General features: G+C 43.6%; 1 protein-coding gene across 4 annotated transcripts in view; it reads right to left on the minus strand.

Annotated features, from left to right (window-relative positions):
• Positions 1–22850, minus strand: part of C9H8orf48 (chromosome 9 C8orf48 homolog) — a 230925-nt gene that overhangs the window by 130470 nt on the left and 77605 nt on the right. For 2 of the 4 annotated variants that reach the window (XR_012160959.2, XR_012160956.2), the window contains exon 9: positions 15776–17762. The exons of the other annotated variants lie outside the window; for them this stretch is intronic. The gene's annotated coding sequence lies outside the window, so the exon portion shown is untranslated. Of the gene's footprint in view, positions 1–15775; positions 17763–22850 lie in introns of those variants that run through there. 4 annotated transcript variants of the gene reach the window in all.

Raw genomic sequence — 22850 nt, forward strand, 5'->3', positions numbered from 1 at the left:
AATAGGAAACAAACATGAAAGTTGTTTTGATCTTAAATTCTCTCTTGGAGTCTCAGCTGTACCCTGGCAGGATAACAGCAAAAAGAGACTCTTGCAGTATGTGCAAACATTTAAAAAGCTGCATATGCTGCCTCACACCCAGACTGAAGGTCCCAGATAAGACTCTATCCTCAAAGATAGGAAGAGAGACAAAAATGAAAAAGTTTGCAGCACTAGGAAAATCAGGGCTACTCAGATCTTCTCTCACAGTTGACCCTCGCAGCTTTATGTAAGGACTGGATTCTGCCACCCTTGCATTGAAATACCCTTGTGAGGTCAGAGAGGGAAGCTGCTTTATCCTGGAAGCTTACACAGTCCCAGCACTGAGCTCCATCAAATCAATGGGCCTCCTCATGGAATAAAGTACTACTCAGCATGGGCAAGAGTGGCAGAACATGGCTCTAAGAAGTTACTGTTTACTGAGACAGCATCAGTCATTTGTTAGGTGCTTTGGGAGCTCTATCCTGCACAAATTCTGATTTTATTTTTCAACTTTGCCTTATGGAGAAATTCCTTCTTTAAGAACTTCATGGATGTAATAATTATTGCAAAGACTTGGGGACCTGCTGCAGACCTGAAAGGAGGTCACCCTAATAAAATTAGCATGAAACACACTTTTCACATCAAAAAGGGAGCCTGCGTTGTCCCAGAAGCTTATTCAGCCCCAGCTCAGAGGATCACCAAATCAGAGCGAGGCATGTACAGCCACTCAAGGATCCCTGCCTGCAGCCTGCCACACACAATTATAATGAGGAGTCCTTGTGGCACCTTAGAAACTAACAAATTTATTTGGGCATAAGCTTTCGTGGGCTAAAACCCACTTCATCAGATGCATGGAGTGAAAAATACAGTAAGCAGAATATATATCATAGCACATGAAAAGACAGGAGTTGCCTTACAAAGTGGGGAGTCAGTGCTAACGAGGCCAATTCAATTAAGGTGGAAGTGGCCTATTCTCAACAGTTGACAAGAAGGGGTGAATATCAGAGGGAAAATTACTTTTGTAGTGCTAACCAGGCCAATGCAATCAAGGTGGATGTTGCTCATTCCCAACAGTTGACAAGAAGGTGTGAGTATCAACAGAAGGAAAATTACTTTTTGTAGTGACCCATCACTCCCAGTCTTTATTCAGGCCTAATTTGATGGTGTCCAGTTTGCAAATTAATTTCAGTTCGGCATTTTCTCATTGAAGTCTGTATTTAAAGTATTTTTGTTGAAGAACTGCAATTTTTAAGTCTGTTATTGAGTGTCCAGGGAGGTTGAAGTGTTCTCCTACTGATTTTTGAATGTTACAAAGGAAAGCCCAAAAGAACTTTCCATTGGTTGAAGATCCCAAGAGTACAAAGTGCTGCAGCTCTGGCCCTGACATGCCCTCTTGTGCCCAGGAGTACGTGTTATAGACAGTTAGAATGATTTTCTGCTACTGGGGATTCCCCAAATGCCCCATTAGGGTAACTTCCTGACTGCTTTGCACTGCATCTGGGTGGAGGGCTGAGAACCAGGTTACAGTCATGGTTCTGTGATGAAATGAGGATAAGATGAGGCTTTTTCACGCAACCTCTCAGGAAATGAGAAACTGAGATACAACCTACAATGTTCCCTGACAGTGACACTCTGACAGTGGCACAGGAGTGCTTGGTCCATGTTAAACTGTACCCCACTGCAACAGAGCAGCAGCTGCAGTTTATCTTGATGAGCACCTGAAAGAGGCAACATGTAATTGGAAAAAAAAAATCTCTCTGCTATGTTATGACATTAGGTGAACCCTGGAAGTTGCAGTAGCATATAAGGAAAAAAATTTAATAGAACTTCTGTGTCTTGGCTGGTGCTAGCTAAAGATAACAGGCAATGATGCCACATTCTTCTGCTCCTGTGCTTCTGAGTAGTGGCAGAAGCAGTCAGGCAGAGGGCTGATGCAGCCATTTGTGTCTCTTTTCTGATAAGATCTGACAATGCTAACAAGACCCAGGGAACACTGGTTATGGTGGAAGATCAGAAATGGCCTCATTTGACTCTTTAATCCTGACAGCAAAAATTGTAGAAGTGGCAAAAGTATCACACCAGACCGAGGGGTGGTGGCAGGAGATCTAATTACAATCCACTGCAGATTTGAGACACTTCTTTACAGGGACTTGCTATCACATTGTGGTCAGACACTTCATCTATCATACACTGTGATTAAACAGTGATATTCTGTTATTAATGTGTTGTCCACTAGTATCTACTAATCAATATCTCACGCTCTTAATGCTATATGCTAAAGCTTTAGAGTCCCACAGAATCCTCACTGAGGTGATATTTTCCATTCTAACTGCTTTTTTTTTTTTTGGTTACTGTGTTGAGAAGGGACTCAAACAGCTAGTGTTTCTCAGTAAATCTCTTCGAAGTTGATTATAAGGCTATCTGGGATCCTAATGGTACATCCTAAACTTAGATTCAAAAGCAGAAAATCACTAATGGGCTCCTGTGAGCAGAAGAGACTCGGCTCTTTTTAAAGGCTTTAAAGCTCCCTGCAGCGGATTGTGCCAGTTTGGTCCTTTGACAGGCAGAGACTGTCAATCATCTCAGTCAGTGCCCTCACTAAGCAAGGCGTTTCATAAGCAACATGACCCAGCCAGCCAAGACATGGAACATGGAAAGGCAACAAGTTGCTTAGATCTGCAGAGCTTTATTAGGTTGGAAGTGGGAGCCTATAGGGTTTTACACACAGTCTCTTTTTCTGCCCTCACTCCTTCACATTAGTGTGAAAGGGAATGTATCAACAAAGGGAAACTTTAGCAAGACTTTAAACAAAGCTGCACACAAAAGAGGTTTGAAGTCAAATCGTGTCCTGTTAAAATGTTAAGGAAACGTTAAGGTCTATTGCCTGACTCACCTGGAACTCATTTCAATATATTCCAACCTCCTTACCAGGCTAAAATGATGGGCCCAATTCTCCAATGTGCCAAGCCAGTGAAAGAGGAGAGTCAGTGTCAATGTCTAGTCCTTGTTTCAAGTGGGATATGCTGCCATTTGCTTCATTATTCCAGTGCTTTGCTCACATAGATTTGCTCTCTGCCCTTTACAGAAGAAAGACAAGGTACTTTTTCTTGCCTGCAAAGGGTCAGAGCCAAACCAAAGGCAAGATTTCTCCTGACAAAGTAGTTGTAAACATCAAAGGGTACTAGTTGGTTCTCTCAAGTTCACATCAAAGCAGAAAGGGAAAGAGAATTCTTGAGGGCAAGTCTGATGCGCCTTATTTTCCAGTCTTTCAGTTATGAGTTATACTAGGCAATGAAAAGTGTAGGAGGTTGGGAGTAAAATTGTTGTTTAGTTCTTGTAATGCTTTTACAGCCAAGGATTCTAGATATACTGGACATAGTATTGTTCTCCATGTGGACACACCAGAAAGCAGACTCAGTACTGCCTTTCTAATGGCACCATAAGAAATGGAACCAAGTGACTTGAAGTATCTGATGGCTGCTTAGTGGCCCATGGGAAGTGAGTGATGGATCTCAGGCCAGTTCTTAGAGAACAAAGTTCTACTTCACAGATTACAAAGTTCTACGTCACCATGATAATCATCACTAACCAGCCCCCTGGTTCACAGTCTCATCAGAGTCCAAAGTTGGGGCTAGCATGGAGCCTGAACTCTGTTCTTCCCCTGACAGGCCAAGGATGAGTCATACTGGCTAGAGAGGGTATGCGAGGAAGTTTGTATAACCCACTGGTGAATAAGTGTTACAGGTCGCCCTCAGTGCCCGATCCATACAGGATATGAGTTTGTTACATCCCCAGTTAAGGAGCTGTGGCTTTTTAGCTCAAATTGTAGCAGTGTTTAGCTCTGGAGGTCCCTGATTCCATCCCTCATGTGTTGGCCAAGAAGACGGCAGCATGGGAGTGGAGCTGCAGGGGTGGAGCCCTGGGGTACCCCAATGGCCTTGCCTTGCCTTAATCTGTCCATGAATTTATGAGTCTGAAAGCTCCAAAATTAATATTGTACTCTAGCCTGACCCCTGCTCTCGTGGCGCAAAGAGGCTGGTAAGCAGGCAGGTTTCCCTAGTTGGAGATTCCTCATGTGAAGGGAAGGAGCATAGGGAAGTGCACTGGGCTCTGGCAGTTCCTAGATGGCCCTTTGGAACCACAGCCAGTCAGTTCTAGTTCATAATGGCTTCAGTATCAAGGAGCCACAAAGGAGCAATTCCTTGAAGCAGCTGAAGATTGAGGCCTGGGGTTACTGTGTATCCCTTTAAGGCTAAGCCATTTTCATACATAAGCAGTTCACCTTTATGGCATTAGTTACAGGAGAAATCTTGAGACCAAAGAATCTCTCCGATTATGCATATCTGAGATGAACCTGAAGCGAATGATACTTCCTTCCAATGCCACTATAATAGCACTTTGAGAAAACATTTCCCACAGAAGCACTCCATGTAGAATTTATCAGCCTTCCCAAGGGGAGGAAACATCCATTGCCCTCTACATCCACCACTCTCCTTCGCTCAGTAAATCAATAAGACACCAGGTCTGGCAGAATTAAAGGGAAAAATGGGCTGTTCATATGAAAGGGGTTCTAGGTGGATAAAAAAAATCTCAGTGAATAGGAATAAAAAAAGCAATACATACAGAGTCTAAATATAAATGAACATTTCATCACCACTAATATTGACACTGAAATTCAAGTCCAGAATCAGATACAGACTTAGGCCAAAACTTGCTCTATGTCCAGACAACCACACATAGCTTTAGCTTTTCTCGGAGAGGCAGGGTTAATAGTTTGGTGCCAGGAAGCTGCAGCATGAAATTCCTATTGGGAAAGAAAGGAACAAGAGGGGCAATGCAGAGAGCACAAAACCCTACCGACTGGTCAACAGGATGACCTTGAGGGGTACACCATTAAGGAGGGAAGTGACAGTTTGGAGGACAGAGTGTCTCCCTTCCCCAACCTTCTTTTGTTTTTCTAACCTATTGCAATGTAGCGTGTCTGTGTCGTAGCCTCTATGCTGCAGAATTAACAGAGATTCTCCTTTAGATCAAGAGGTAGGTGTCCAGTCCTCATCAATGCCACAAAGTTACAAGTGGATACAGTGCTTGCAAAATGGTGAGGCCTGTAGAGTCCCGTATATCCATGGATCTACTCCAGTGCAATTTTCCTAAAAAAAAAAAAATGTTTTCTGGATGACACGGCTCCAGTGACTCACCTCCAGTCCGTTCTTTGGCTCTTAAGTGCTGGAGATTCACCATCTGCAGATCTTCAAATGCCTGTGGACGCATCCTCTCTCATGATGCTAGAAGAATCCATGTCCCTTTAAACTGATCCAGACAACAGTTTGGGAACAACTTGTCTTTTTACAACTTGTAACAATTTGTAAAGACATTCCTACAAACAATGGGGATTTTAAAGAGAAGCTATTCATTCCCAAATCCCTTACCAAGGAAAAGAAACAAAAAATCTAATTTCATCAAAAACTCCTGACTAGAGCGCTCATGGATTTTTTGACAAAACATTTTTTGTCAGAAAATGCTGATTTTCCAAAACTTAAACTTTTTATGGGAAAGTGTCAGTTTCAATTAATTTTGTCCTGAAAAAAAGTTGTTCAAATGAAATGTTTTCACATTATCAAAATGAAAAATTCTCATTTTTCATTTCAAAATAGTTTGCTTAAATTTCAAAACAAAACACAGTAAATTTTAAACAAATTAAAAATGGTCAATATTTAAATGAAACATTTAAAAATTATCAAAATGAAATGTTTTAATTAAACCAAACTATTTTTCTTTCTTTTTTGATTTTCAGTTCATGAAAATTTTTCAGATTTGAACTTTACATTCCAATTCAGAACAGGAAATTGTTTTGATATCTCAAAGATTTTCACTGGACGGAAGAAAAGTTGCCTGCCCAACTCTTCTCCTAACAGACAGATAAGGCAGGAAAGAAAAGTTCTGCTGTCAGGACTCCAGGAGAACTTGCAGCAGGCAATCAATATTTTTTTCTCCATTACTAGAGAAAGTTGGAACAGATCCATTGGGAACAATAACTAAAAATAATGTGCGATTCTCAGAAAAAGAGCGAGAGCGCGTGCGTGCGTGTGTTTTCTTTCTTTCTCTTTCTCTCTCTCTCTCTCTCTCTCTCTCTCTCGACATGCCTTTGATCTAATGGAGTGTAAGGCCTAGGTAACTATTGACTATATCTGCTCTCCAATCCTGTATAGAACATTCTCAGCTGAGGGTCATATTAGGGATGAGTCCAATGGGGTCTTCCACCTGTAATCACTACGGTGGTGGGAAGCAGATGAAATTTCAGAAAACAAAGATTTATATATATATATATATATATATAGTAAAACTATCATGCTCGTTTGTTACTTTCCTTGATAGCTTTAACTTTTTGCCCTTCCTTTCTGGTCCCCTAAGAGTTTCATGGAATGTTGCAGAGAATGGAACTGTCATTTGAATAGCAAAGTGTGACATCCTTCCAAAGGAAAGTGATGAAAGGAATAAGATGGAAGGAAGGGAGGGAGTGGGGAAGGAAGTAAAACTAATTATGCTAAATGGCAATGTTTGCATTCAGACCTAGTTGAACAGCAACATCAAAGAATTTCAATCTCAACTGTTTACCCTGTGTAATATAGATTTAGCTATATAATGGGCTCATACCCATTGATGCAGCTACAAACAGAAGTAATCATTACTAAAAGTGGGACTGTACAATGCTCATTTCTGCAATGCACTTTGGCAGAGAGAATAAAGGCACGCCAAGCAATCTGGAAAGTATAAGACAACAAAAGTGCCATGTAAATGCTTATAAAAGATGAAATAATGTAAATGCTTAAAAAGAGCTCTGCCAACTGCTCAGGCTGCTATAAGTTGGTGTTTGGTTTCTTTGCCTTTATCTTTCACCATAGTGAAATGCTCTTGCATCCCCCTGATGTCAGGTCCAATAAATTAGTAAGCGGCTTATCAGGCATTTGCTTTATTATGTTTCAGCTGATTGCCAAGGAGTGTGCTTCAAGTGGCAGGCCAACCAGCCCTGGAGAGAGAGATGCATTCAAATTTATAACACACTTTTGGTGATGAGAGACCCACATCTCCAGAGTGCTATATGCCTGTTCTCTTTTAGTGATGAATAATTTGTACCAAGGAAAGAGCAGAAAGTCAGGAATCACTATTTTTTAGAAGCTGTTTGTGGCACTTGTGAAACTGTGAAATGCTTTGGTTTTGAATACAGCACATATAGCAGTCCAAAGTTAAGAACATGATCCTGCCAGGTGCTGAGTCTCCCTTTTGCAAAGTACTGGGATTCTTCCACTCCCAATAAGCCCTTCGTGAAGATGTGGACTAAAATGTAGAGTTAAGTACAGTGCCACTCAGACAAGGTATTTCACATCGTTTTACATAATAATGAGTAAAATATCAGCAGCTCAATGACTGATGCAGGCAGTACGAGAAACTCTGACGTGCTTAGCCTTCACTCACTCACAGATATCTTGAACATTAGAACCCATTTTGCTATAACTGGAGATGATGGCCACATTGGCCAGGACGCTGAGGTTATCCCCTTCTCTCTTTAAATGAGTCATGGGGTTTCTGACTCCCACCTGGAAGGGCCAGGAGAGACAGACAGATATGAAATTGAGATTCCTTCGGTCTGATGGGAGGACAGTACCCAGTGATTTAATCATTGGTGTCATGTGTATATTTTTTTAAAACTAGCAGTGAACTGGAGCATTTCACACAATATGCTTTCTGTGTGATTATCTGTACAGCACTATAGGTGTGCATGGCAGGAACACAGGAGTTCCTCAAGGAGTTACAGATAGACAGAACATAGCAAGGAAAGGCAATAGGGTAAGGGTGGATGGGAAGACAGGGATACTGCAGTGAAAGATCACAAGAAGCTTTGCTTATTTTCTAGGCATGTTAGTAGTTCTTTAAGTATAATATATTAAAACATAGGACCTAAAGCTGCTTGAAACTCAAATTCCATTGCATGGGAAATTTTGACATTTCAAAATTTTCTTTCATCCTGGATCTGAATGAAAAATTGAAATTTCAAAATTTACTGCAAAATGAAAATTCAGAAAAATTTCATTTAGGAAGTAGTGAAAGGACCTATCAAAATGCTTTGTTTCAACTTTATCATTTCTTATAATAATATAATTAATACATAGTGAAATCAATAAAATTGAAATGAAGTCATTTGACTTTATAGAAACAAATGTTTTGATAATTTTTAAAATTGAAACTAAATTGATACAGTCTCGTAAAATGGTTTGATTTAACTGAATCAGCATTTTCTGACTGAAAAGTGTTGGAAAATTTTCAACCAGCTTATAGTGGGGTAATTACCCTGCTTCTAGGGAAAAAGGGAGGCTGACTGGGGAGGCAGCCACAGCTGTGGCCACACCCACTCAGGTCACAGCTGGCCCTGATATAAGGGCTAAGGGAGGAGCTAGGTCAGGCTCACCCCAGCCTTGGAGTGGGAAGGACTTGGCTGCCTGGGAGCACAGGGTACCAGAAGCAGAGTGGTGCTTGAGAAGGGCAAGAGAAGTGGAGCAACTCACCAGGCTGAGGCCCGGGGAGGTACTGCGGCTGCAGGGAAAGGCAGCAGGTCCAACGCCCTTGCCAATGATGAGTGGCCATTACAGACTGCAGTTTGCCCCAGTGAGAGGGGGCTAGATGATGACTGGCAGTAGCCACTGAGGCAAGGTGGGCATAGGAGGAGGGGGTTCCCCTTGGAGAGGAGACCCAGAGTGTGGGGGGTATTACTGCAGGGCAGAACCCCAAGGTAAGGGGCACCAGGGTCTGGGAGGGACACTGGCCAGCAGGAGCTCTGAGTGCTGGAATTGAGCTAATTTCCAGATGACCAGCAGAAGGTGCCATGCCGGTGAGTCAGCTACACAGCTCTATTAAGGCGATCTCCAGAATGCAGATTATCAAAGAGAAGGGAGGAAATTCTAGGAATAGGATACTATTTTTCATTATGACAGGTTTCAGAGTAGCAGCTGTGTTAGGCTGTATCCACAAAAAGAAAAGGAGTACTTGTGGCACCTTAGAGACTAACCAATTTATTTGCGCACGAAGTGAGCTGTAGTTCACGAAAGCTTATGCTCAAATAAATGTGTTAGTCTCTAAGGTGCCACAAGTACTCCTTTTCTTTTTGTGAATACAGCCTAACACAGCTGCTACTCTGAAACCTGTCATTATGCAAGGCACTGAATTTAGCCTTGCATAATGACAGGTTAATAATAGTAGAAATCTATTAACTTCATGAGACAACTCGTACAGATTCAGACTTTTTTCCACTGAATGCATCCGATGAAGTGAGCGGTAGCTCACAAAAGCTTATGCTCAAATAAATTTGTTAGTCTCTAAGGTGCCATAAGTACTCCTGTTCTTTTTCATTAGTGGACCATATGAAAGAGAGAGGACGGTGTTGTGATCAAGGCACAGGACAGTCAGGAGATTGGGGTTCTATTACCAGGTCTGCAACAGACTCACTGTGTGACCTTGGGTAAGTCCTTTTACCCACACATAGAGGTTTGTGTGCTAAGTGGTAAGGTTTGCTTTTGATGGCCAAACAGCAGAGAAACAGGGATGAATTGTTACTGCCCTGCAGAGATGGGTCCAAACCAGAACCCCAGGCACAGAGCTGTGTTTGGAGCCAAGTTGGCCACTCCAGTGAACAGGTGCCAGCTTCCTCTGGGTCCCAGGGGTGCTCAACTTCTGCCCCAACCCCACCCCTTGCCCCAAGCTCCTGCCCAACCTCTTCCCATTCCTGCTCCACCCCTACCCTGCCTCTTCCTGCCCAGTTCCACCCCCTCCCTGAAGCATGTCCTGTCCCTGCTCTTGCCCCCTCCCCCCAGCGCCTCCTGCACCCCACGGAATAGCTGATTGTGGTGGATGGGAGGTGCTGGGGGGAGAGGGAGAGGGAGAGCTGGCTGCCGGTAGGTGCTCAGCATTGCTATTTTTTTTCCATGGGTGCGCCAGCCTGTAAGTTTCTGGCTCTTGACTCTGGCTTGACCCCTGGCTCCTGACTCCAACTTGACCCTAGACTCCAGCTATTGACCTTGGTGTGGCCTTTGCTACCTCAACACCTCAAGTCCCACTGCCTGTGGTTCTAACCACTGAACCTGACCATCCATGCTTCAGTTCCTGACAGAAGGCCTCGCATGTGCTGGAAATGTCATTGGCTGAGGCCTTGTCTACACTGCCACTTACAGCACCAAAGCTTTCTTCGCTCAGGGGTGTGAAAAAACACCCCCCCCCCGAGCAATGCAAGTTTCAGTGCTGTAACGTGGCAGTGTAGATAGTGCTCCCAGCACTGGGAGCTATTCCCCTCACGGAGGTGGTTTTATCACAGGGCTGGGAGAGCTCTCTCCCAGCGCTGGAGCCGTAGCTACACAGCCATGTTAAAGCGCTGCCGCGGCTGTGTAAATAATACTCTAAGAGTAGCTCCATCTCCGGGGCCCATTCCGTTCAACTTTCTCTTGAAACTGCCAAATAAAGGGTCATTTGTAATGAAGACACCTCAGGAACTGAAGAGAGATCAGCCACTCATTGCACATAAGATATCCACCAGCCACAAAATGGTAATAAGTTTTACCTACTGAGGATTTGTTCCATAATCTATTAACAAAGCCCTGAATCAACCAATCTTCCCCAGACATCATAACTGAGCTTTGGAAGCTTCTTCCTTTGCCTAGTGTTTTATAGGGAACCAAGCAGACATCCATCAATTGTCCTTCCTGCCAAAGGAACAATCTGATTACTCAAGGAAGAGAAATGCACAGACAACTTCAGATGCTGCTCTGAGGCACTTAGCAGAAAACAAGCTGGTTGGAGCATTTATTTATGAAAATTCCACCCCATTGGGATAAGCCTCTTGAGATGTCCCATACTGCAACTGAGAGGGGTCCCAAGCAATTAAGTCAATCACAGTCACAGACATGTCAGGCAGACCTAGCAAATGCATTCTGCAGGAGAAAAACTAAACACTTCCACAGTGAGACACTTATCAAATCCCAGTGGACAATAACTGCAAAATGGCTGTGACCTGCTAATGGGATCTGTGACTGGAAAGCTGGTACAAGAAATTATGACTCAGAAAGGATGTAGCTAAAAGGCTAACACAGGGGTGTGGAGAAGGAGGAAAGACAGGTTGGATGGTTCCAGCGAATCCTGTCCCCTTTGAATGTTATAGGAATAGGAATCCATTTACTCCCATTCCCAGGGTGCAGCAGGGCTGCTGAATCTCCCTGATTTGATGCCTTCTCATTTCTGCTGCCTATGGAGAGCACTCCTGCTATGTCTGCCTGTTAGGGGGCTTATTCCTTCACCCACTCACTTCCCTGGTCCTTCTCACATGAACAGAGAGCAACAATGACCAAAGGTGCAAACAATTCAATGTTTATTGGGGTGAACTTCCAGCAAGCATGATTCTAGTTTCCTTCCTTAGTGTCCCCCTTCCTAGCTCTGACACCACAGAACCTTACCTGTGTCCCTGTTCCCATTCCCCCCCTTAGCAAAACATGATTCCAATTTCCCCCCTTCCTGATTGACTGCAGACTATATAGTAAAACTTGAGTTCTGCTTAGCTATACCTTAACCAATCATTTTACTGAAATTTAACTAACCAATCCTAACATATTGTAACATGATTATTTAACCAATTATATCCCACCACCTTAATTTGTTTACACTCAGCAAAATTAATTATACAGCAGACAGAAACAATCACAGAACCAGACAGAGACCATACAAACAAGCAATAACAAAGTGGGAACTATAATGACAAAACAATACAGAAGTGGGGATTTCACAACTACATCTATAAAGACATAAAGGTTTCCCAGCTGTGTCTATTGATAAGTGAGTTGTTGCCAGACAGGATGCTATCAAACTAAGTTTCCTTTTACATCTTCTAGGCACTTCCCTTTCTCTGGAGGCGATAGGAATACAAACCTGTCCTGATAATGCCTAACAGCCCAACAGCACCTTATTTCAATGTGACTAGTTTGGAATGTGAGGATGTGATCCTTCGCTTCCCAGCTTATGGCTGCCTCTGCTGCTTAGCCAAAGGCCTTAGCCTAAGAACAGGGCCTCAGACTATCACAGTAAGAGAAGGCCCTTACACTGGCAGACAGTGATTTTGATTCTCTCTTTTATACCTCTATAACTAGCTAAGTGATAAGAATACACCTAAATTCTTAGAGTATAGGCCTTTGCAGACAGGCCTGAATATCTATATCCTAACACCTCCCATGGAGGAAAGTCCTGATTGTGCGAGTGTGCAAGAGTGTAGTGGATGGGGTGGGGAGAATGCTTAGTTCCCTGCCTATGGAAAAAGCTAGACATACTTTTGTAAATCACAGAGGGAAAGAATCATGAATAAAATATGCCTACTACCTTTCATCCCAGGATTTCAAAGTACTTTACACACTTCGATAAACTGAACCTTGCAACACCTCTGTGACACAAACAAATATTCTTTACCCATGGGGACACTCAAGCACATGGAGGTTAATTTATTTGCTCAAGATAAGGCCAGTAATATGTGACAGAGCCAGAGTCATCACTTTCAGCCTCTGATTCCAGGCCTGGTGCTTTAACCACAACACCACCCCTTCCCCTACTTAGATGTATGCTCCTGATGTGTCTTGGCGGATGTGGACGAGGGTATGCATGAAAGCTTGGGAAGTGGCAATTAATTCCTCTCAGCAGGGTGAGCTACATGTCTGCGGAGAGAGAGTGGAGCTGCATCGCATTCACTGTGCACATAATCTTGAGTCAAAAGTTGGCAGGTGGCCATTTCCCTCGGGGATGTAATTAATGTTATCTGAACTGTGTAAAGAGCGCCACAAAGTGCCAGGTGTCCCCTCTCTGCAGCCATCTGTGAGAAAGCAGGATACATTTGATGCCTTTCCCAGGAGCCAGGAAAGAGCAGAATTAAGAGGAGGTAAGAGAACCCTTAGGTCTGTCTGTAAGGGCTACGGAGATGACAGGCGCAATGACCAAGAGACAACTGTGACCTTTCAGAATCTGCTGTGATTTAAGATGTTTTACATAGATGAAAGAAAACTGATGTCCCTATGAGGTGGAGGATTCTGATGCCCAAAGGAGGGGAAGCAGCGGCAGAGCTGGCAATGGGAGGAGACAGTAACAGTGGGAATTCTCAGCAAATGGAGGGCTCTTTCCCTGCTGCCTGTGCAGCTGCACAGGAAGCCACCTGCCTCTTCTCCTCCATCATTCTCTTCATCTCATGGATTGCTTCACTAAGTTCCCCTCCCACTACCAATGTAGGTGTACCTCAATAGCATAATCTGCCCCTACAAAAGATTATTTGCCCTGGAAAAAGCCTGGGCCTGCTAAAGACCCTGCACCCTCCCGGGATTTAGGATTTCCCTCCCCCCAAGTCTGTCCATAAGACACCAGGAAATGCCTTTTCTACTCACACACCAGCAGGCAGAGCTTGTTCACTCCTGACTAATCCAGCAAAGGGGCTCAGCCACCGGCTCCCTCACCCTTGCATGAAAGGAAATCATTCACTGCTCCCTTTTTTGGTGTGACCACAAAGTGCTCCACCGAAATGGGAAGAGCCAGAGGACAGCTCACATCCATTTCAGATCAAAGCAAATGGATCAACAACACACTTGATATATGAAGCTAACAGGCTGAGCTCCCAGTTATGCTGCATGAGTAAACAGGCTAAAGTATAAAGTGTACAAAGAAACTGATACTCTGGGATAGCAGGCTAGTTCCTCACACACAAAAGTGCTTGAAAGTAAACTTGAAAGGATTTGAACCAAACCCCTGGGGTGTTTGTGTGTTGTGTTCTGCAATCACTAACACCTAAAGCAACTCAGGGAACTGCACTCCTTCCTCTGAAACCTTTTGTTCCCCACTGTATAACAGAGCGATGAAGTTAGGTCTAAAGTGGTGACATTTCTGTTCCATCCCCTCAGGGAAACCTGTACTGCATGTATGCATTGCACACTGCTGTGTACACTAGCAGCATGGCTTACAGAAAACAGGAGCCCCTGAATTGCCACTAGGACTTGTCCAATCTATCTAGACCCATTTATCTGTGGTTCTTAACTATGCCCACCATCATGGTATCTGAGAGTCTGTTCTTGCTCATCTCATTGCAGGGAGTGCAACAAAGACTGTAGCCAAGGGGTAGAAGTAAGTAGCATTCCTGCCCCCAAAACAATAGGATATTTATACTGATGTAAACCTGAAGACTCTGTTGAGCTATGGGCCTGATCCTGAGAGTTGCTGGGCACCTAAAACTCCTGTTAGCTAAAGTGAGGATTATGGATGCTTAGCAACTCTCAGGATCAGGCCCTAACTAAGCTTTAGCTCTGCAGTATGTGGGACAGAGAGATCTAATAGCAACAACACAACCATAAAACTGCAGAGTCAGTGGTGAGGACCCTGGCTGTAAGGTAACACAGGGTTCTCTTTTCTAACTTTCCCTTTCTCTGTGTCTTTTGGACTGTGATTCACTGAACTTTGGTCCATATTCCAAATCAGTAAACCTTTTCCTTCTGTTTCTCTCTCTACCTGATGAAGTTCAGATTTAGGAACACAAAATCACCTCTCCCCATTTCCCACCTCTCCCAGGAAAATCAGACATGAAAGGGCTGTTTTTTTCCTGTGTTTAAAGAAGTGTGTATGGGGAATCTTAAAGGTGTCTGGTTTTCTCTGCTTGGATCAGGTCTCTGGCAGGTCATGGAATAAAAGGAATCACTGGGTAAATAAAAGGTCAGCCCTCATCTTCATTCTTCTGTGCTTTTCTCAGGGGGTGAGGGTGAGTAAAAACTTAAGTGTTGTTTTGGGCTTTGATTTCTAGCCACTCCTGCAGCCACCCCGATGATTTCTGGAGAGGAAGCTATAACAAAGAAATAGGCCCAAGACTCTTATTCTGGATCCGGATCCAAACTTGCCCAAAGCTCTGGGATATTTGGCTTGGGGGCCCAGTCCAGGTATGTTATTCTGACAATGTTATTTTAGGAATCAGTCTGTGTTATATCCATCTCAGACTTTGCAGGGGAGAGAGAACTTGTAGGAATGTCTCTGTACTCCTGAGGCTTCACATTTTTGGAAAACCTTGCCTTAGAAAGAAGCTCATAAACACCTGGTTGATACGATTCTTACAGTTCTTGGATTTTACCAAACTGACCAGCAAGGCCAACAATTCAGGAGTGAGACCCTTGCTGAAAAAAAAAACTGGACATAGTGCTCATGTCAGACAATCTCACTGCCTAAAGACTCATTTTGTATTCCTGTGCCTGTGAAATGAGGATAAGACTCTAATATGTACAACAGAAACATGGTGTAATGATGCTGGGTCTGGCGGGACTGTCAAGGTTCCTTCCCCACTCTGAACTCTAGGGTACAGATGTGGGAATCTGCATGAAAACCTCCTAAGTTTACTTTTACCAGCTTAGGTTAAAACTTCCCCAAGGTACAAACTGTTTTACCCTTGGACTTCCACTGCCACCACTAAACGTTTTATCCGGGTTTATTTTATTAGGAAAGAGCCCGTTTGGAAACGTCTTTCCCCCCAAAATCCTCCCAACCCTTGCACCCCACTTCCTGGGGAAGGTTTGGTAAAAATCCTCACCAATTTGCATAGGTGACCACAGACCCAAACCCATGGCTCTTAAGAACAATATAAAAAGCATTCAGTTCTTGAAAAGAAGAATTTTAATAGAAGTAACAATAAAAAGAATCACCTCTGTAAAATCAGGATGGTAAATACCTTAGAGGGTAATTAGATTCAAAACATAGAGAATCCCTCTAGGCAAAATCTTAAGTTACAAAAAGACACACAGACAGGAATATCCATTCTATTCAGCACAGCTTATTTTCTCAGCCATTTAAAGAAATCATAATCTAACGCATATCTAGCTAGATTACTTACTAAATTCTAAGGCTCCATTCCTGTTCTGTCCCCGGCAAAAGCATCACACAGACAGACCCTTTGTTTTTCCCTTCCCCCCAGCTTTTGAAAGTATCTTGTCTCCTCATTGGTCATTTTGCTCAGGTGCCAGCGAGGTTATCCTAGCTTCTTAACCCTTTACAGGTGAAAGTATTTTTCCTCTGGCCAGGAGGGATTTTAAAGGTGTTTACCCTTCCCTTTATATTTATGACAGGGACCCAACTGAGAGTGCTAATTCAGGACAAATTGCTTAAAGCAGGGAAGTTACAGCCCAAGGCTGGGGTTTCTATGCACGCCAAGGCAAACCAAACCAGCCAGACAGAGAAGACTTTGGTTTTACCCCACTGGCTAACCACAAGTCAGTCACACAAGCAATTGCCTTAGACGCTCCAGTTTCCCAGTATCACCACCAGTGCCACTCATAATGGGGAAGATGGTTATGAAAACCAATACCCCAGTAAAAGAAAAAAGGTTCTCTCGATCAAAAAAGGACAAAGCCCCAGACCCAGGTCAATATACAAATCAGATCTTACCCACAAATCACACTTTTGCCAATCCTTTAGAATCTAGAGTCTAAAGGTTTATTCATTAAAAGGAAAAGATATAGATGACAGTTACAGTTGGTTAAATGGAATCAATTACATACAGTAATGGCAAAGTTCTTAGTTCAGGCTTGTAGCAGTGATGGAATAAACTGCAGGTTTAAATCAAGTCTCTGGAGTACATCCACAGCTGGGATGGGTCATCAGTCCTTTGTTCAGAACTTCCGTTTGTAGCAAGGTTCCTCCAGAGGTAAGAAGCAGGATTGAAGACCAGATGGAGGAGCTGCAGCAGCTTTTTATAGTCTCTTGCCATGTGGTCTCTGCTTTCTTTGTCCCAAAGACAAGCTGTCCATCCCATGGCATGGAAAAACCTCAGAGTTCTGTCCATAGGCATGTCCCTGCATACCTTGCTGAGACAAAAGGTGTATCTGCCTTTTCAATGGGTCAGTTGTATAACTGATGGTCCTTAATGGGCAATCAAGCAGGCTAGGCAGAGCTGACACCAATTTTTCTGGGGTGTTGCCCAGATTTGAAATACAGACAGCATAGAGCCAATATTCATAACTTTAACTACAAAAATTATACACATATACAGATAGCATAATCATAACCAGCAAACAATAACTTTGCCTTAGACACCTTATTTGACCCCCTTTATACAAGATTTGGTGCCACTATAGGACTTTAGTTGCAACAATGATCTATACGGTCCCAGTTCATGTCAATAACGTCACACACGGGAGGTAGGGATGAGTGGTAATCCTTGGATTTCTTAAATTCTGTGCAAATCTCCCATTTCTTGGATGAGGGCTGCCCCTTGCTGTTCAAAAAAGCACTCTCAAACTCAGCCCATGCTTCCTGCATTAGTAGAAGTTCTGAAGCATGGATCGGAGAAAAGAATTCCATGACTAGAACACGAGTCAACAGCACCATTTTCAATGCATGCTTTACCAAGCTGCTTTGTTAAGGGTTGAATATTGCAGCTGGGAGAAAGTGAGATCCCCATCTGGATGACTTGTCAGAGTGGCGAGAAGCCATTTCCCCTTTTCTCTTGGGCAATGAGGGGAAACAGCTTCTTTTCAGGAGTGCAGAGCATCCAGTAGGATATGGAATTCAGGTAGTAGCTGGAAGCTGGCTTAACTCTAAGTGTTAAAATCACAGTGCTTGAACTGGGCCTGATCTCTGTAGTATACAAGATCCTATTTGTTGGCAAGTCCAGCATTATCTGAATAGTTTATCACGAAGCCCATGTTAAACTGTACAAGATAAATAACAGATGTGTCTTGTTAGAAGACACTATAGTGAAAGCTCTGTAGTGCTCATACTTAATATGGCTGCCTCAGTACTTGTTAAAATAACTTGTTATAACTTAATGCAACAACAAATTATATAGGAAACAGAGGTGTTGGCAGCACAGTGATTTGAGTCATCCCCCTATGGTCACATTGAAAAAACAGTAGTTTAGGAACACACATGGCACAAACGAAACCTTGATTTCCTAATAACACCGTGTTTCACTGAAGGTATCATTAACTTATGCAGTGATTGGCATCATGTGGAGAGAACAAAAGAGGGGTTCTGTGCCCATGAATTGCATTTCTGCTGCTCGTTAATTTGTTGCCACAATCCTGCAGTAATGTCAATAATGTAAATTTACTATTACTTTCAGTCTGTAGAACACGGGGTCCCCTCATCTCTATAGCAGCTTGTTTAGCCAAACTCTTTGAGGGCAGCCAGAGCATTTCAGGGCATAGCTCTCAAAGGAGGATGCTCATTACGACTGACCGGCTAATGAAACATTACCAAGCTACGATTTTTTTACTGGAGTGTCATTACATTCTGCAGGCTGCAAGGGTGCTGCCTCAACATGTGCTTTCTTTTGTCGGTCGAGCTGTTGCATAGCAAAGAGGTCATTGATTACAAATACTGGGCACGAGCTGCCGCTTTTATCTCTTTGGGCCCAAACCTGCACCAGTCTTACCGCAGATTTCAGTGACAGCAGAATCAGGCTTTGCACATAGTGTGTAGAGTTAAATCTGGGTTATCTGCTTTGCCATAACTGGACCCCAAGTATCCAAACTATCATACATCTGCTCTATTGGCAAAATAATTTCATTGACGAGGAGACAGTATCCCTAGCCAGCTGCCCAGAATTCCACTAGCAAGACTAGCCTGACTAGGGCTGGTGGATGGGATAGATAGTGCAAATGCCTCATGAATTAGGGCTTGTGTACACTTAAAAGGCTGCAATGACACAGCTGCACTGGTGCTGCTGTAGCACTTCAGTGAAGATGCTGACAGGAAGGTTTCTCCTCTTGGCGTAGGTAAGCCACTTCCCCGAGAGGCAGTAGCTATGTCAACGGAAGAAGCCCACCCGTCAACATAGAGCTGTCTACACCAGAAGTTAGGCCAGTGTAAGAGCGTCACTCAGGGGTGTGGATTTTCCCCACCCCTGAGTAATGTAGTTATACTTGTGACGGGTTGGATCCCCGTCTGGGATGCCACCTGATGTACTGGGGTTTCACTGAGCCTCTCCTGCTCCAACAGTCTGGATTCCCTCTCTCTGTTTTGCTGAATTAGGCTCTCCGGCCACTTGGCAGCACATGCATGCACATATGTAGGGCCACACCCCACTGCAGACACAGACTGAAGTCAGTTCTGTGTGAGAGGACTCACCCAGCACTCACATGCACATCCCTTTTGGGAGGTAAATCCGTATACTGTCTTGCGCTGTATACCAAAATCTACACGGTGCAAATGCATAAAAATTCGCCCTCTTCCTCAATGTGAAGAGAGAGATGCATAACTTCTTCCCCCTCCCATTTAGAAATTGCACAAACTGGGTTTAGCAATAAACAAAACAAATTTATTAATTATAAAAGGCAGATTAAATGAATATAAGGGATAGCAAACGGAACAAAGCAGATTATTAAGCAAATAAAACAAAACACGCAAACTAAGCTTGATTCACTAAAGAAATTGGCTACAAATAGTAATTTCTCACCCTAAATATTGTCACAGGCAGATTACAGAGAGTCTTAAAGGCGGCCTGCAGCTTGAAACTTCTGGTATTATTACTAACAAGCTAGATGCTCTTCCAGCCTGGGTTCAAGTCTTCTCCCCTCAGTTCAGTTCTTCTTTCCAGGTGTTTTTCAATGTCTCTTTGGGTGGGGAGGCAGAGGAGACACAAGATGATGTCACTACCCTGCCTCATATAGCTTTTGTGTATAGCGGGAACCCTTTGTCTTCCAGTGGAAAAACACTGGCATTCCAATGGGGGAAGGGGGCGGGTCCAGTACCAGGTGGCTCAGTCACATGTCTCAGCAGCTATTACTCGCAGGCTGTCTGGAGTGTCCACAGGAAGACTAAGCTCTTTCACAGTCCATTGTCTTTGCTGATGGACCATCAGCCCTGTCTAGCTTTTTCATTGTTGTACCTGAAGGGCTAGTTGTGGGTGTCACCCAAAGTAACACATTTGAAATACAGATACATGGTCAATATTTCTAACTTCAGATACAGAAATGATACAGGCATACAAATTAGATAGTCACATTCAGTAAATCACAACCTTTCCAATGATATCTTACACGAGCCATCTTGCATAAAGTATATCTGTTATGCCATATCCATACCATAAGCATATTTCCATAAGGAATATGGAGTGTAATGTCACAATACCAACATAAGTTGCTAGTGTAGCCCAAGCCTTAGGCTTTCCATCCCTGAAAACGTGGATTCAGATCCATCTTAGGTTCCAGCTAAATTAATAGATTTTTACAGCTAGAAGGGACCATTATAATAATCTAATCTGACTTTCTGCATAACAGGCCACAATTTTGCCTTCTATATATGAATATAGGGCCTGATTCGTCTCTCACAGTGGTGTGAATCATCTCTGTTAGAGCTGTAAAACTACTGTGAGAGGACAATCAGACCCTTGCTGATTTCATACTGGTCTGTCTACATCACACAAACCACCAACCCACCCGGTCTTTGCTTAGGAAAGGCATAAAGCTCCAGTAAAAAAGGATCAGAAAGTCAGAATTAAGATGCATTTCCACCTGTGCAGGGAAAACTTGCACAGCATATCTGACCACATCAACTGTGAAAACATGGTCCAGCTATAACTGCACAAGATTAGAGCCAGGACTCCTGGGTTCCATGGTTGGCTCTGCTTCAGTGTGTGGCCTTGAGCAAGTTGCTTGGGTACTTTTGAAAATATTGGTCCAGTAATCATGGGTTCTTCTGTTTCTGATGAGCAACTTTTAGACACTGAGGATCTGATTTTCAGAGACACTGCACACCTGCAGTTCCCCCTCAAGTGAATTGGAATTGTGGGTGCTCAGTATCTTTGAAAATCCAGCTCTAGTTTATTAGATTGAGCACCCAAAAAGTGAGAAACCCCACAATGAATGTGCACTTTGATAATGTAGGCCATAGTCTCCCTGTACTCTAGTTCATTTACCTGTAAAGTGAAGATAAAAATGCTTGCTTCATGGGGCAGCTGAGGGGCTTAATTAATGTTTGTAAATCACCTTGAGATCCTTGCATGAAAGGCACTATAATATTAATGAATTTTTTAAAAGAAGAAAACTGACATTCTTGTTTCATATAAAGTAAAATTGCAGTGTATGGGTTTGAATGTGTGAAAGAGCGTCTGCCCCCTCATAAAGTGACAGTGAAGCTAGAAGCAATGTGCCCAAGCATTCAGAAGAGAATGGATTCAGCAAGGGGCATCTTGTTCTCTATTCTATTCCTCCTTGATGCAGTAGACTTTCACATCAGGCACTCACCACCCAACTCCATAGTAGGCAGATGACACAATGTGAAAGGTTTGCTGGAAGAATTCTGACAGGTTAAATTCCATTATAACCATGTCATGTTACATTATGTTGGATCCCATTCCAGACAGCGCAATCAAATGTAACCCAAAGTGACAACCTGCACTGAACCGTGACCTAACTGAGAGAGACAGAAATGCAAAACTCAAAGGGACAGAATCCAAGAGATAGTATTGTGGAGAGGTGGGAGGAGCAAGGTGGTAATTAGAAAATATGCTACTCAACATGGGCATGGAATGTTCAGCTGTCATTCACTCCCTCCTGAAGTGCTGCGGGCTGCAGTTTGTGTGAAATGTGCTTTTGTGAAGGCTCCCCTTTCCTTCCCATCGGGGACTAGAACACCAGAGAACTGCTCATCCCCAACCAAGCAGCTCTAAACCTACCCAGATTCCCAGTCGAACATCAGCTCAGGATCAGCATGCTGGTGCAAAGTGATCCACTGAGACCTAATGAGCTCCTTCCACTAATTTTCTTTCTGGGCCTATTTTCAATCTTTTTATAACTAAAATGTCTTTTAATTTCTTTAGTGAATACGGTACAGGTAATGGTTACCAAATTGAGAAACTTCCAATTATCTGATCGAATCTATCAATCCAATTTCTAATGCACTCTTCACATGGTATTTAGGCAACATTTAGCCACAGAACAGTTGCAGTATAGGCTTCAGCAATGCAAGCTCTCCTGTTTGGCTTGCCCTTGTGACATAATCCCTCCAGATCAGAAGGGCCCTCTAGGAGACAAGCAGCAGAGCATACAAGTTCAGTTGCTGTATGGAGCTTGATGAGGGAGGACTGGGTGCCTAGCTGGCCAGATGAGCAACAGGACATAGACATCTCACTACAGAGAGCTCACCAGGCAGAACTGAGCCCAGGGAAGGCTACTAAAGACCAGATGCCTGGCTGGCTGGATACATAGAATAGTAGCAGGACAATGAAGTGGTCAATGTGGGCGGGGTGAGCTCAGGGGACTAAGCCTAGGACCTGGCCAGACCAGGCAAGGGTACTGAGATGGGCCCTGCTGGTATGGTTGCAGACTGAGCCAAGGGAGGGCTGCTGAAAAGGACACCAGTGGAGGGTACTGAGATGAGCCCCAGCTGGGTGGTTGAAGAAGGCAGTGACTTGGGGAAAAAGCCTGAGAGCTATGGGCCCATACCAGGGCTGAGAAAGAATGTGGGCTGGATACCCTGGAAGGGGGGACAGCGTGTATGGCTTGGCTGGAGGGCTGAGGGGCCAAAGACCAGCTAAGAGAACCAGCGGGCTGGGGTGCTTATAAGAGGCAAGTGCCACCCTGATGTAAGACCAAAAAAATAAAAGCAGGTTCACACCTAATCGAGAGAAAGGGGACCTTCTGTGAGAGATAGGTGCACCCCCTGCTGCATGAAAAGAACTGTTTGCAGGCACGGTTGGCCAGGAAAAAGGGCACACGAGAGGCAGGTGCCACCCCATTACAGGGACAAAAAGCTAACAACTTTTTCAAGCTTAAAAACCGTTCAAGTTTGAATTA

This window comes from Lepidochelys kempii, chromosome 9 (assembly GCF_965140285.1).
Source record: "Lepidochelys kempii isolate rLepKem1 chromosome 9, rLepKem1.hap1, whole genome shotgun sequence".
Classification (NCBI taxonomy): Eukaryota; Metazoa; Chordata; order Testudines; family Cheloniidae; genus Lepidochelys; species Lepidochelys kempii.